The 14532-nt window shown below is 48.6% G+C and overlaps 2 protein-coding genes across 4 annotated transcripts in view; one reads left to right on the forward strand and one right to left on the reverse strand.

Moving 5' to 3' along the window:
- Window positions 1–14532, reverse strand: part of RBBP5 (RB binding protein 5, histone lysine methyltransferase complex subunit) — a 118182-nt gene that overhangs the window by 9772 nt on the left and 93878 nt on the right. The window lies entirely within an intron of this gene.
- CNTN2 (contactin 2) overlaps window positions 6403–14532 on the forward strand; it is a 54424-nt gene continuing 46294 nt past the window's right edge. For both annotated transcript variants that reach the window (XM_030561553.1, XM_030561554.1), the window contains exon 1: window positions 6403–6619. The gene's annotated coding sequence lies outside the window, so the exon portion shown is untranslated. The remainder of the gene's footprint in view (window positions 6620–14532) is intronic.

Genomic DNA, 14532 nt, shown 5'->3' on the forward strand with positions numbered 1-14532 from the left:
CCCTTGCCTCCCTGGCGCTTTGCAGTGCTCTTAGCAGCAGATCCCTGGTGCAAAGCCTTGAAGGGGCGGGGAGGGGGAGATTATGGGGAGGTGGAGAAGTCCATGAACAGAAGAGCCTATTTGGCTAATGAAGTTGTAATTGCTCCGAATCTCGCTAATAGGATGAAAGTATTAGACTCTTTAGAGCCTCTCATTCCCTCTGCGGCTGCAGTGGGTTTTATCCCCACAAACACCTGAACTCTTCCCTTCGCTCTCCACAATCCAGTATCTAAAATACTTGCAGTAGGTGCCCTGATAACCCAGTGCTGTAAAAATGTAGCTGGACTGGAAGGATCGACTGATCAGCCCAGCTCCCCAAACCCTTTTGGATTTGTGATGGGGAAGGGAAAGGAATAGGGGGTCCCTCAGCCCTGGACTGCCAAAGTGGAAACGGAATAAAAGCCTGGGAAACCCCAGAAAGCCTCACAAGCACCAGTTTGCACCATCTGTCAGCAGTGTTTAAAGTGGCCTGGAAGAGTGTCCATCAAAATCTGGGAGCAGCAGCTTTGGTAAGACCCTGTTTAAAGTGCACCTCTCAGGTACTCAGCCCTGTTGTTTATTTAGTTGTTGAATCGCTTATTTTGCGGGGTCTGCTGCAACCCGTGGCAGAGCATAAGGGCAGGGCGCTTAGCGACACTCCTTACCGCAACTCAGAAAACACAACCTGGCCTGCACTCCTCCCACCATCTGTTCCAGTAAGGCAGCATCCACACAAGAGAACTGGGGCACTGGCAACACCCCAAAGCCAGCCAGCCAGGCCCACATGGGGTGTTCCTGACAGGATGGGCCGCACCTCCAGGAACTCTGATTGACCCTCTTCCCCCATGCCAGGTGGGGTGAACTGGTCCTGAAGGTGCACCAAAGTACTACAAATCAATGTCACATTTGAGGGGGCCCAGACTCTGACGCTACAGCCACACTGCCCAAAAAAAACCCCAAAAAACCCACGGGATCAAGTCTCAGAACCTGAGTCAAATAATTCTGGCTCATACTGCAGGGCTAAAAGTGGCAGGGTAGGCATTCCCGCTCGGGCTGGAGCCCAGGCTCTGAGACCCAGATCGGGGGGGTCTCACAGTCCAAATTCCAGCCTTAGCCCAATCATCTACACAGCTCTTTTTAGGCCTGTAGCATGAGCCCCGTGAGCCTGAATCACCTGACTCCAGCTGTGGCAGGGGAATTTCTGTTGTGCTGATGTACCCTCAGTGTAGATGGGTGGAAGAGACAACTGCAGACTGAACCCAGGGTTTCTCTCACTTCCTTTGCATTCAGTTCTGCTCAAGTCAATTTTGACCTTATTCCCTAGCCACCAGCATCGCTGCTCTCCTCAGGGGTGTTTTGCACTCTCAGTGAGAACATAGATAACTGGTGAGAGTCAGCTGCAAGTGGACTGAGTTTGCTCCCTGGAGGGAAAACTACTTGGAAGCTCAGATTTACCATATCCCAGATCAGACCACTGGTCCCATCGAGATTGGTAGTAACCTATCAGCAATGTTTCAGGAGAAGGCAGAAGCAACCAGATCCCTCATCTAAAGTGGAGATAATAATTCTTGCTTAACTTCCATTATCCTTCCATGTAAGGTAAAGTCATTGATATCTAGATTCTACAGTGGTGGGGGCCATATGGGAGCGCCTATAAGTCATCCCCTTTTGAGGAGAACTCCCTGGACCCTCCAAAATATCAGATGATCCGAGGCAGCAGATCAATAAAAAATACTTCGCCCACCTTCTCCTGCTGCCTCCATCATTTATAAAGGAAACACAAAATATTTATTAGCCAGAGGTGACTGATAATGGAACCATTCTCATCTTTGCAATCAATACTGAGAGAGAGAGACGTGCACACATTAGCCACAGTCACTCTTTATGACAGGATAACCATATCCACTTCTCCTGTGACCTCTGCCTACCCTCCCGGGAGTCTAGATCAATGTCGGCAGACTGCCTTAAATTACCCCGTTTGGTGGAACGCAGGCCTTAGTCTGTTTCCCATTACTCTAACCAAGAGCCATCCCCTCCGCCGCCGCAGCTGATTCGACAGTACTGATAGATTGACACCCGCACACCAGCCAAGCCCTTTGCAGCGTGTAGGGAAAACCCTTGGGCAGCACTCATATCAGTGACATTTTCAGGGAGGAAGCAGATTGGTTTTTAGCTGTGATAACAGAGGAAAACAATTAGGCATCTTCTGTATTCTGGCTCCAGGACAAATTACAATCTGGGCAAATGCACTCTGCCTGAAATTCCTTCTGCAAAGCCTGCAGTGCCACTAATTTCACCTGCTCTGTGGAGGGAGGGAGAATGCCTGTCTTAAAGAGACATGCTCCCCTGCAAAGGAAGGTGCCCAGATACCACAGGGATGGGCTCAATAGAGGAAGCTAGACAGACAGGCAGAGTCTGCCTGTGCTCAGTAAGCCTCTTCTAGTCTTTGTTGCCCATAAGAGTAGTTTCTCCTGTTCTCTCCATCTGTTCCATCCCCAGAACAAGCAACTCAGACAGCAGCATTAGCGTCTCCAATATTGCCCAGCCATTGTGCTTCAGGCTTGACCTGGAGCAATCTCCATCTCTATGGCCCGCCCATTCAAGGCTTTAGCCTCTCTGCTAAGAGGGGGATAATGAGTGATGTGGCCACTAGTCTGCCAGAACCTGAAATGAGACTCAAGAAATGTATTTCACTTGGGCCACTCTGAGCTGGCCTGGGGTGTCCGGTTCCATCCCCTGTCCTAGAGGAGAATATCCCATTGCCAACCCACTAAGACATCCCATTCGTTTTATAGAAGCTTTGCTTGTTCACCTGCTGTGGGCCAAACAAAAGCCCCTTCAACCTCCGGCATTCTCAGCTGTCCAGATAACCCCGCTGGCCTCACCTGTCACCAGGTTCTCCCTCTCTCCCTCCAGCTGATTTACAGTCCTGGCTTTTGCGGCAGTTCACTCACATTTCAATCATTCGATGTGGGTTTCCTCTAGGCAAGTCCCTCCATTAACAGTTATCAATGGCCTTCTGTTGTGGGATACGGACCTGTACGTGTGCAGAGATTTGCTTTAAATCCAGATTCATAATCCTCCCCTGCTCACCATGGAATGAAACTTCACTTGTGTGTGGGAGTGGCAACAGCAACAATGTTCATCTGTCCATGTTATTTCTGTGAAGCCCCTCATTCTAGTATACAAGTGCCAGTGACAGACAGCACCTGTCAGCCTGAAGGGTCCAAAAAGCTCACCCAGACGCTGATAGACCAATTACAGTAGAACCTCAGAGTTACAAACACCTCGGGAATGGAGGTTGTTCCTAACTCTGAATAAAACATTCTGGTGGTTCATTCAAAACTTTAAACTGAACATTGACTTAATACAGCTTTGAAACTTTACTAAGCAGAAGAAAAATGCTTTTTTTAAAAAGAAACAAAGCACAGAAACAGTTTCCTTATCAAATTAAAAAAAAAAACACCTTTCCCTTTTTTTTATAGTTTACATTTAAGACAGTACTGTACCGTATCTGCCTTTTGGAGGGGATGGTCTCTGCTGCTGCCTGATTGTGCATTTCCAGTTCCAAACGAGGTGTGCAGTTGACCAGGCAGTTCATAACTTTGAGGTTCTACTGTATACCCACCCACCAAGGAAATGCAGCTATATCTGGGGTGAAACGAAGCAGATGCTGAACTGCACACAGCAACCCAGCACAACAGTTTAGAGCAAGAAGTGAAAAGGAATCTCGTATCCATTTGGAATCTGGAGGGAGAATTTAAGGAGACAGAATGTAGATGCTTGTGTTAAAATTTGGTAGAGACACTGGGTTAACACCACTAAATACTGCAAAAAGGGCTAAGGGATTTTCAATACTACCCTTAGTGCTCAGATACAGTACAGACAAACCAATCAGCCCAGGGTTTACATCTCATCTGAAAGCATACAGTTAACCTGGGGAATTCACTCTTGCAGGAATTCAGCCAGTCAAACTCATAATTGGCAGGACAGAGGAACGGATAGATACATGAGAGGAATACAGAACACATGCACTTCTGTTTTGTAGAGGACTCACTAAGTTGCAAAACAACTTTCCTCCTTCCCACTCCCACGTGGCTAGAGGATGCCAGACTTCTGGAGCCCTGCCAATCAATACAAAGACACTAATGCATTAATTACTCTTCTGTAATTAATGAATGGACAGACCCAAACCTGGTCTCTACATTATTAATGATCCCATACTGGAGTCATGGAGGGCCAGATGGAATGGATAGAAAGTGAGGGGTGGTCTCTGCAACCTTCCCCTTTCTCTCCCTCCCAATCCAGAAACGTGCACAGTCTGAGTCGAGAGCTATTTGATTAGCCACCCTAAGTTGTGTTGCCATCGGATGGGAGTTCAGGGCATATTCATCATTGGCCAGCACACCCCCAGGGCTGCGCAGAGAGTTCCCATCTGGCAGCAGTGTCCCGTTTCACCGTGTGCTTTGCAGCATGGTGGAATATATTAATTAGCACAGGGGAGCAGAGGAGGAGGCCAGGCCAAAGTCGTGATGCAACTCCGGGTGGTAGCGACAGCCAGTGGTTATTATCTACAGCTGCTTGAGGAGGGCTGTGTGAAATGAGTCTGGGATCTCAATCTAGCCCCTGCAGGGACAAACATCTACATCATAAAACCAACCAGCACCCAGTTGGGCAGTCTCAGCAGAGAGGCCAAGGACTGATGGACTGTGGAGAGTGAATTTCTGTCTTGCCCTGCAGAGGGATCTCTCCAGGGTGGAAGCAAGGTGAGCAGCCCTGCCCTGATGCCTGTGCTGCATCTGATGCCTCCTGTCTCCGTGGCTTGTGGAGAAAACTCATGAGCCAAATTCACAGCCTCGTGGAAACCGACACAGCTCTGTTGAAGTCAGCGGCCTTACACCTGCTTACACCAGGGTCCCAGTGCCCTCTCCAATGCTCTGGCTATGTAAACAGGTGAACAGAAAGACCTGAATGTGGGGGCAGAGGGATACTCTGCTTTTATTTTCCTTATTCATCTCATTTCTGATTTGGGGGAGGATAAATATTTTCAGTTGTTAGCGGGGAAGAAAAAGGTTTGAACCTTAATTCAACCAGTGACTGTGTGCGCAGGCCCCTGGGACGCAGTGTGTGTTGAAATCCCCCTCTCTCTGGGGTTTCAGTGCCCTCGGGGCATCGTGGAGCAGATTTGCTAATTCACGGGCATCCCTGCCACATTACATGCAGAACTGTTTTACCTTGATAAATGTCTCACCTCCCCCTTGTATCTGTGACAGCTACAGAGGAGGAAAGATGGGCTCGTCGTTAAGGCATTGGGCTAGGAACAGGAGATGTGCATTCAATTCCCAGCTCAGCCACAGCCTCCCTGTGGGACCTTGGGCAAGTCATTTAAATGCTCTGTGCCTCACTCCCCCATCTGCAGCTTGGGGATAGCGATCCTTCCCTTCCTATCTCCCAAGGCTGCTGGGAAGATAAATCCATTACTATCTGTGAGGTGCTCAGACACCCCTGCCATGGGGGGCAGACATACACCTAGATAGAAATAACATTTACAAAGATGCATGTCAGCTGAGATCACTACAGCATCTGCTTCTGGTGCAAAGCAGAGACTCCGGCTTCCGTAGGCAGCAGAAACAGTCCCGAACCCCAGCTCCCCCCCCGGGAACATGAGAGGAAGTTTGAGCTTTGATGTTAGCCCTCTCTCTGTAATGGGGCAGAACCAGAACTTGCCCCTCTCTCCCACCATACCTGTGGAAAACTTGGATCTGAATGTATTTAAGAGATGGGCCTGAGACCTAAAGTCACTTCCCTTCCTCCCCAGCTCCAAGTAAACTTGGCTGCAAGCAGAGTATCCTCCTCACCAGCAGCATGTCACAAGGTGTTGAGCCAACAATTCAAGGCTTGCATAATTCTGTGCCCTGCTCAGTGGGGTTCCTCAAGATCTCAGTCTAAGGGGGTTCCACTGTGTCTATTACCCGGTAATACATTTTGTGAGGCATGACCCTCCCCTGGGAAATTCACCTGGACATCCCAGCCTGGGACACGGAGCCCTTCATTTTGCAGTTCACACCCTGGAATTCTAACCCTTCACTTGCTTCTCCCGCGCACCACGTGCCTCCCTCTGCCCTACTGATGGGGTGAGGAGCCGGAGACGATCAATTCTCTCAATAGACTCTATGAGTCTATGAATTCAGGGCAGGGGTTTTCTGATCCAGGCTGATGAGAGCAGCAGCAGCTCAGGCTGAGGCAGACCATGAATTATGTATGATGCTGCAAATCGCCCTCCCTCTCCGACTGGTCCTTGGACCAAGGCAAATGAGGTAAAGACTGAGCGAGTGAGAGACCACTCTCCAGGGACCCAGAGTGCTGGCTGAGGGGGAGCAAATGAGCAGGGGAGGGCGGGGAGGGAGGAGCACATCCTTATGCAGAGATGCTGCAGTGGCTTTGGGCACACACAGGCAAGCAGCAGCACAAAGCAAGAACTCGCCTGAAGGAGGAGGAGGGGCAGGAGAGAGGAAGGTTGTTGCAGCATCGAGGGCTCTAGGATCTCCCCTGCATACATGCCACGCGCACACACATCAACACACGTGTCATCCAGCCCAAGGTAAGTGGTCTCTCTGCTTCTCTGCGCCTTGATTCGGGGTGGGGAGAGAATTATCTGGATTTCAGGGAACCATTTCTAAGCTAAGCTAACTTTCAGCAACCCCTGGGTGATGCTCATCTTTTCCAGGGAATATGGCACAGATAACATCTCCTAGGGCACCTGCAAGCCACCCACCAGCTCCATAAGAGGATGGTCTAAGGCAACAGCATGGGGTGGGTTTTGTGCATTTATCAGATGGTGATCGTTTTGCAGGAAATGCAGGCACTGGCTGTGCTGGAAAAGGAATGAGGGTGGAGTGCACATGTGTGGGAGGGGGGAATCCAAAGAACATGTCCAGGAATGTGTCAGTTCTGGTGGAGGAATAGAGAGACCCTCATCCAGCAGTTTAAAAACCAACAGGGATGTAAAGCAGAGGCTGCGTGTGTGGAATAGTGCTGTGTTTCACTGCCCTGCTTTCACAGTGTGGTATTATGGTGAGGGTGGCACCTTAAAGAGACTATTGCTATGATCTCAGCTCCTGAATTTCTGATCTGGAGGGCAGAGAGCATAGAGAGCGGCTCACCACGGCAATGCTCCTGCCCACTCTGTAGACCACGGTAGGCTTGCACCCAAGGCAGCTTTTAAACATAAGCTGGGAGGGATCTGGAGCAGGGTGCAGGCAGAGGGGCATGGTGAACCTGAGTTCTCCACTGCAGAAAGAGGGGATCAGAAAGACCATGGCCACCAGCATCCCCCCTCCTGTCCCTGCACCTAATTAGGACCCTCAAGGAGGAGGGCAAAAGTTCGGGCTCTTCTGTGTGCACAGAGGATACTTGTTCCTGCTTCAGGCCAATGAGGGCTTGTGTAATGTGTCTGGGTGCTACAAAGTGCTACAGCTGCACAGGGCGCTTGGTGGGGCCACAGTGATTTTCAGTGGGGTTTGCCTGAATTTAGTCACAGATAAAAGTCCCCATGCATGGCCTGCAACATCAAGTAGGAGCGAGGACAGAGGGATGGATAACATGCAGGAGATCACAGGCAGCAGGGGCTAAGGCCTCCTTTGCACCCAGGCATTCAGACGGGGTCAGTGCCAGGGTGAATGCAATAGTGGCCGAGGCTGTTCTCTGCAGCTTGTTTTAAAATGTGGGTCCCACCCCTTCCTCCATTATCCCATCCACTCCTATTCCACTGATTTCCCTACAGCTTCAAAGGTTCTCCAGGACTTCAGAATCATGCATTTATTTCATCAGGGGGAGGAGGTAGGGGGGATCATTTAAAATTAGCTTATTTTTCTTTAAAGAAAGGAACACTAGTTGATCCCTTGGACAGGAACTAAAATCCTTCCCAGCAGTGTCCTGGGCAATTCCCCTCCCTCGGCAGCCCTGCTCTAGTGCAACTTTGAGCAGGGAATCTCACTTTCTGATGCAACTAGCAAGCATCAGCCAGTACTACAGAGAAGACAGCAATTTGGAAATGAATCTTTCCTAAATCCAATAAGGGCCACTAATCATTTAGTGACACTGCCTAAGAGCATTGGCGGCTGAGAGCACGCACACATGCTAGCCCAACACCAGTGCCTCCTTTTGTTTCAACTGGATTCTTCACTTCCTGTCCTAAACAGCAGTGTCCTGTTAATCAGCTACTTAGAGCTGACCAAGTGGTGGCTGAGAGTGGATCAGTGAATCAGTAAAGTGCTGGGTGAAAGGTGCACTCGCGGTAAGATAATATTGAAGGTCAGTGGAAGTTTCATTGTTGAATCCTCTCCAGTCAACAAGGCAGGGCAAGAAAAGAGTCCATCTGGACTGTTTCCCAGCTACTCCAATTCAGAGAGGGGCTGGGTTTAAAAACTGGCAAACCTTGACTTGTTAGCTGAAGACTGTGATAGCCAAACTCTGAGTTGGCACCATATCCTCTTCTTCCAAAGAGCCTGCATCCCTTACACACACAACATGTTCATTCTAATCTACCAGCAGTGTAAGTTGAAGTGTTTCAGGTCACGCATACTTTAAGAGGAGGCTTTTAAAAGATGTCTAAAGAATTCAGGCACACAAGGCAGAAGTGGGATCTTGCCCCAAAACAATGCAAACACTCAAAGAAATTCAGCTCAGGGGGTTGACCTTATGTGATCCTCCACTCCAGCCTCCAAAGTCATGTTCACTTCTCTTTGAACACTGGCCTTTGTCTCTCCCAGGAGGAGTTCACGAGGTGAAATGGCCTCTCCTCCCTAGGGCCAGACAGGCACTCTAGGGAACACAGGGATGAGCACCTGCAGTTCCCAGGGCGGTCCATGGAAGCTAGAGTTGCTCAGCATCAGGCCTTTCTAGAGGCAGCATCTCCTAGTAGCAGGGGGTGAGTTGGAGGAAAACTCCTGCCCCTGGAGCATTGCAATTATGGCTCACTACTGCACAGCCCCACCCTGCCCTGTGGAAACACACCATGAAACACCACACTTATCTATATTCTCTTCAGTCTTCTCTCCCCCTTCTAGTACCCTCTTTTCCTCTCTCTTCTTTCCCTCTCACTTCTTTATCTTTTATAGTTTTCTTTATCTTTTCTTTCCTTCCACTCTTCCCTCTTTTCTTTTCCTTTCATTTTTTCTTCTCTCCTTCCATTTTCTTGGCCTCTCTCATTTGCTTTTATTCTCACTTCTTTCTTTCCCTCATTTCTTAATCTGCTACTATTAATTATTTGCATTGTGGTAGTGCCTAGAATTTGGGTCAAAACCGCATTTATTTATTTATTTAGACAGAAAACTGGTTTCTGCCATCTCACCTCATTTTCAGCCACCTCACCTCACTTCCATCCTAGTTCGCAGTGCAACAGCCACTGGAGAGCAACAAATTGCCACCAGGTGTAGGATCAGGCTACACAGAACAATCACCTCAGTGGCATGAATGGTTATTCTTTAGCTTTCAAACACAAGACATACACAGCTTCGTTCCAGCCTCTAGCTTTTTATAGATTTATATTGCAGCAGTATCTAGCGCCCCGTTTATAGTCTGATTGTGCTAGGTACCGTACAAACAAGTCAGAGAGAGACAATCCCTGCCCCAGAGAGCTTGTACACAACATGCCACTCAGGGTTGCCAGGTGTCCAGTTTTCGACTGGAAAGTCCAGTTTTCAGAGGACCTGCATGGTCTCCGGTCAGAAGTATTGACTGGAGACCCAAAGTCCGGTTACCGCAATTCTACTGTCACCTCCCCAGCCAGCCCAAGGCCCCTTTAACTCCAGAGCACTGGCTCCAGAGCCAGAGAGGGGCAGAGATGGAGGCACCCCACTGCTAGTCCCGTCTGGGCTGGGGAGGGACATGTCCTTTTTCCCTGCATGGCTGCAGCAAGTTTCCCCACCCCATACAAACTCTTTGCCACTGCTGGACAGAGCAGGAGAGACACTGTCCCCTTCAGCCTCCCCCTTCTCTTTGTGGTGAGTTGAGCCTTTGGTGGATGGGGGATTTGGGTAAAGGTACCAGCTCCTCGTGCGCTGGGAAGCCCCCTTAGCCAGTCCCAGCAGCTCAAAGTTGTTTTGCTTTGCTGGGGGGTGATGGGGGGAATTGCTAAAGGAAGCCCCTGAGCTGTCAGTCTGAAGTCATTCTATCACAGTGGCACGTCAGGGCAGGACACTGTGAAGAACCTAGGCCCAGGGCTCCCTCCAGATGCTCCCTCCAAGTGCTCGCACTCTGCCTTGGCGAGCAATGCTGCAATAAATGGAAGGGTCTGTTTGCTCTGAAGTGTATGCCAACAAAGGCAAGTCAAAGCAAGTTTCCCTTCTCCCCCTAGCCTCACTCATCCATCCCATTTGTAATTGTATCTTGCTAGTCTCTCCACTGCCGCTGGCAAGTCTGTATTGGGCCCGCTGGATAGCGTACATGTGGCTATGTATTTGGTACATAAAATTCTGACCATAGCTGTAGTGTCTGGTTTTGAGAAATTGGAAAGTTGGCAGCCCTACACTCAGTGCAGTGCTCTGTCCCCCTCTAGCAGCATCTGGGTCACAGAGAGGTTGACGAGCCTTGGCTAGCAAATAATGTACTTTTAGCTCAGATAGTTGAGGCTAAGAAGCCCTCGGCTCCATTCCCACTGTCAACAGCCCACCCAGGGATGTGGTATTAGAAGCTCTCAGTCTACAAGATTCAGACTTGAAGTTTGGAGAGGAGGTTTGGTTGCTAATTCAAACACTATGAATGTCCTGAGTCTGCAAATTTGGGCTAGAAACCATGCAAGAGCAAACACTTACATAAGGTTTCTGACTGTTCTCCCCCCCGCCCCCCGATATGGTTAAGAAAACAGCCTCTCTCATAGTATATTTCAGAACTTCCAGCCAGAGACAAGAATCAGAAGGGGGGCGGGGCGGGGAGAACACACACACACACACACACACACACACACACACACACACACACACACACACACACACACACACCCCTCTTAACATCTCAGGGCTCATGCTCAGTTCTAGATGCAGCCATGGACTTGAGGTTCATCACCTGTTATGGAACTAGGCAACACTGGGGAGGGGTGATGAGTTCCAGAATGTGGCATTTAGCCTAGGGGAAGGGAAGGAATTGTTTGAGATCCAGACGTGGGAGAAGATTCAGGGCAGAGGTTATTTTATCTGAGCTGGTTCTGGTGCGTAGGTGCCAGTGGAACCTCTGTGGAAAGCACATGTTCAGGATATTGCTGTGACAATCCTGGCAGGAGTCAGGAAGAGGAGATCTGAGGCAGCTTCATTCACTCCTCTTTCTTTTTTACCTCAAAGTTTGAGGATTAGACTCTTGAAGGTGCAACCTTAGCTAGTTCCCACCCACCTGTCTCCAGGCTAGCAGGTTAACCCTGCCAGGGGAGCTGGGCTACAGGGTCTGCTGTTTCCCAGTCAACTGTTGTGCCCTGATGAATCACTGGAGGTATCTTTCTGTTTAGAACTGGTAGCATTAACCATATCCCATTGTAGGAGAAGGTAAGTAGATAGTAATGGCCTAGGAGTAAAGATCAATGAATTCGCCCAGGATTTTTAGGAAGAAAAAAGGGTTAAATCAAGTAGAACAAACTATCAGAATAGACTGAGACTAGGTCATATTAATGCTATTCTCTATCATGTCAATTAGTATCAAAGGAATGAAGCCACCATGACCTTTGTCACGTGAGTGAATTTGCAGAGATTTTAATGATATGTATTATTATTTCCTCCTCCAATTACAGCAAGTGATCTATAGAACGTAGAGCATTCAATTACTCCACAGCTACGGAGACTATTTCCTACACACATGCACGTGTACACACACAGCTGAACACAGTGCAGAATCTATACACAACAGAGTACACCGTTCACACCCGTGCAAACATGGGCATCCATGTGCAAACTGACCTTAGATAAACTAAAGCAAGGCCAGTTTTTTAAGGTTTTCATATTTCATTGCATACCTGAAGTTTATTCTTTAAGAGAAAAACATATATAAGCCCCAACTTGTTTTAATAAAGTCTTAATACATTTTTCAAGTGCTATGTTCATTAAGAACTTGCACCAAGGTCTCATTCCCAATAGGCAACTCCCTGCCCTAAGCCACCACTTTAAACCAGTCCCAAGGTTTCCAACACAATTTTGTCTGGCCTTTAGAGACTATGTCGAAAGGCTGCCCCATCTCTGTAAAATGCTTTGAAATTTTTGTTCAAAAAGTAGCAAATCCACCCAGTCACCTGAACACCACAATGCCACATGCTGCACCTCACAGCCACTTGGAACCTGAGGGCAACTACAGGGACAGATCTTCCCTGAGCCAAATTCACAGGGTTCCATTGCTCTTGCTAAAGCAGAATTAATGTTTGCAATACAGGGTCTATGACATGCATAGCCTCACTTCTGTTTCCCTGCAGTAGAAGGCAGTTGTGCTACATACATTAGTCAGAATTATTAGTCCACTGGGCAGCTGTCATTTTGCTCGTCCCTTGGGTTGCTTGCTTGATAGAGGTTTCCCTGTAAATTCTGCGTAGCTGTGGGCATGATACCTTTCCTCAACAAACCGCTGTGCTACCACCATCCTTGGCAAGTGAGATTTCTAAAACTACAGAGTCTTTACCGCTCTGTGAACATTATTCCCAGGAATACTACATCCATGTGATTGGATTCTTGGGAAGGGCAATTGGCCTTTCTGAATGTGGGATTCTCTGGGTATGTCTACATCTACAATTTTGCAGCGCTGGTTGTTACAGCTGTATTAGTACAGCTGTATAGGGCCAGCGCTGCAGAGTGGCCACACTTACAGCAACCAGCGCTGCAAGTGGTGTTAGATGTGGCCACACTGCAGCGCTGTTGGGCGGCTTCAAGGGGGGTTCGGGGAACGCGAGAGCAAACCGGGGAAGGAGACCAGCTTCGCCGCCGTTTGCTCTCGTGTTCCCCGAGCCCTCCTGCAAACCGCAGGGAAGGAGACCTGCTTGCACGGGGGTTCGGGGAACGCGAGAGCAAACCGGGGAAGGAGACCTGCTGATTACCAGAGGCTTCCTCAGGTATGCTGGGATACCTGCTTATTCCACGGAGGTCAAGAAAAGCGCTGGTAAGTGTCTACACTTGATTACCAGCGCTGGATCACCAGCGCTGGATCCTCTACACCCGAGACAAAACGGGAGTACGGCCAGCGCTGCAAACAGGGAGTTGCAGCGCTGGTGATGCCCTGCAGATGTGTACACCTCCTAAGTTGCAGTGCTGTAACCCCCTCACCAGCACTGCAACTTTGTGATGTAGACAAGCCCTCTGTGGGAATGAAAGCACGTGGCCAGACATGTAACCATCCACCAGTTCTCCAATGCAAAGCAGATTATCTCAGACAAGAAAACAACCATGCAATGTTGTCATATATGCAAACATGCATGCTAAAGACTCAATAATTAACAGGGGGGTTTCAAGGATGGTTTTAGAAACAGGTTAGCAGCAGAACTTCAGAAAGAAACAAAAAAGTACCACAGAGAAATCATATGAGGCAAACAGAGGCAGACAAAAAAAATTCTAAAAATTATCTACGTCAGCCTTTCTATAAATCAGGGCATCACATGGCAGGTCTACACTGCAAAAACAAAAACAAACAAAAAAACCACAGCAGCCAATCAGCGCTCTAACTAACTGACTTGGGCTTGTGAGGTTCGCAGCACAGGCTAAAAGTAGCAGCACAGACTTTCCCACTCAGGCTGGAGATTGGGCTCTGAGACCCTTCCCTCTCACCAGGTTCCAGAGCCTGGGCTCTAGTCCAAGGAGAACATCTACACTGCTCTTTTTAACCCCACAGCACAAGTCTGAGTCAGTTGACCCAGACTCTGAGACCAGGGTGGAGTTTTGGGAGGCGGGGCCGGGGGGGGGGGGGAGTCCCTGCAGTGTAGACGTACCCTCAGATGTAATATGTTTAACTGCAATGTTTTTCAGCCACCTCTTCTCTGCGTGCGCTATATAGAGGTCCAGGCAGAGCATGGCCCCTGCTAAACGAAAGAAACAAAGCTGGAACACAAGTTATGGGGAAGCCCGTTTGCTTGTTTTTGTAGCTGTTTTCATTACAAGTGTGCCCTGTTCACAACAGACCTATGGTCCACGTTTTTTGACAGCAGTGGTACAGTTGAGTATTTTACAACCTGGCAGGATGTTTAATGCTGTGGTAAAGGGAGAATTCCCATGCTCTTCAATGGATATGGCAAGTGTTTCCATCCTGGAAGGATTATAAAATATCGATCCTGATTCCTGACCCTGATCCAAGACTTGAATTATTTACTTTTGTTATTTATGGTACAATTTATAAAGCTATCGGTCTTACTTCTTAGAGCTGTGTAATCTGGTGGCGGATCCATAATGTGGGAGGGGAAAGGGATAGATTTTTGTGGTAGGCTCTATTTATTTATTTATGTTCAGCGGGAAGCTATTTGACATTTCCGGATGTTAAAAATAGCCCCAGGCATCATGG

This window comes from Gopherus evgoodei, chromosome 4, assembly GCF_007399415.2.
Source record: "Gopherus evgoodei ecotype Sinaloan lineage chromosome 4, rGopEvg1_v1.p, whole genome shotgun sequence".
Taxonomy (NCBI): Eukaryota; Metazoa; Chordata; order Testudines; family Testudinidae; genus Gopherus; species Gopherus evgoodei.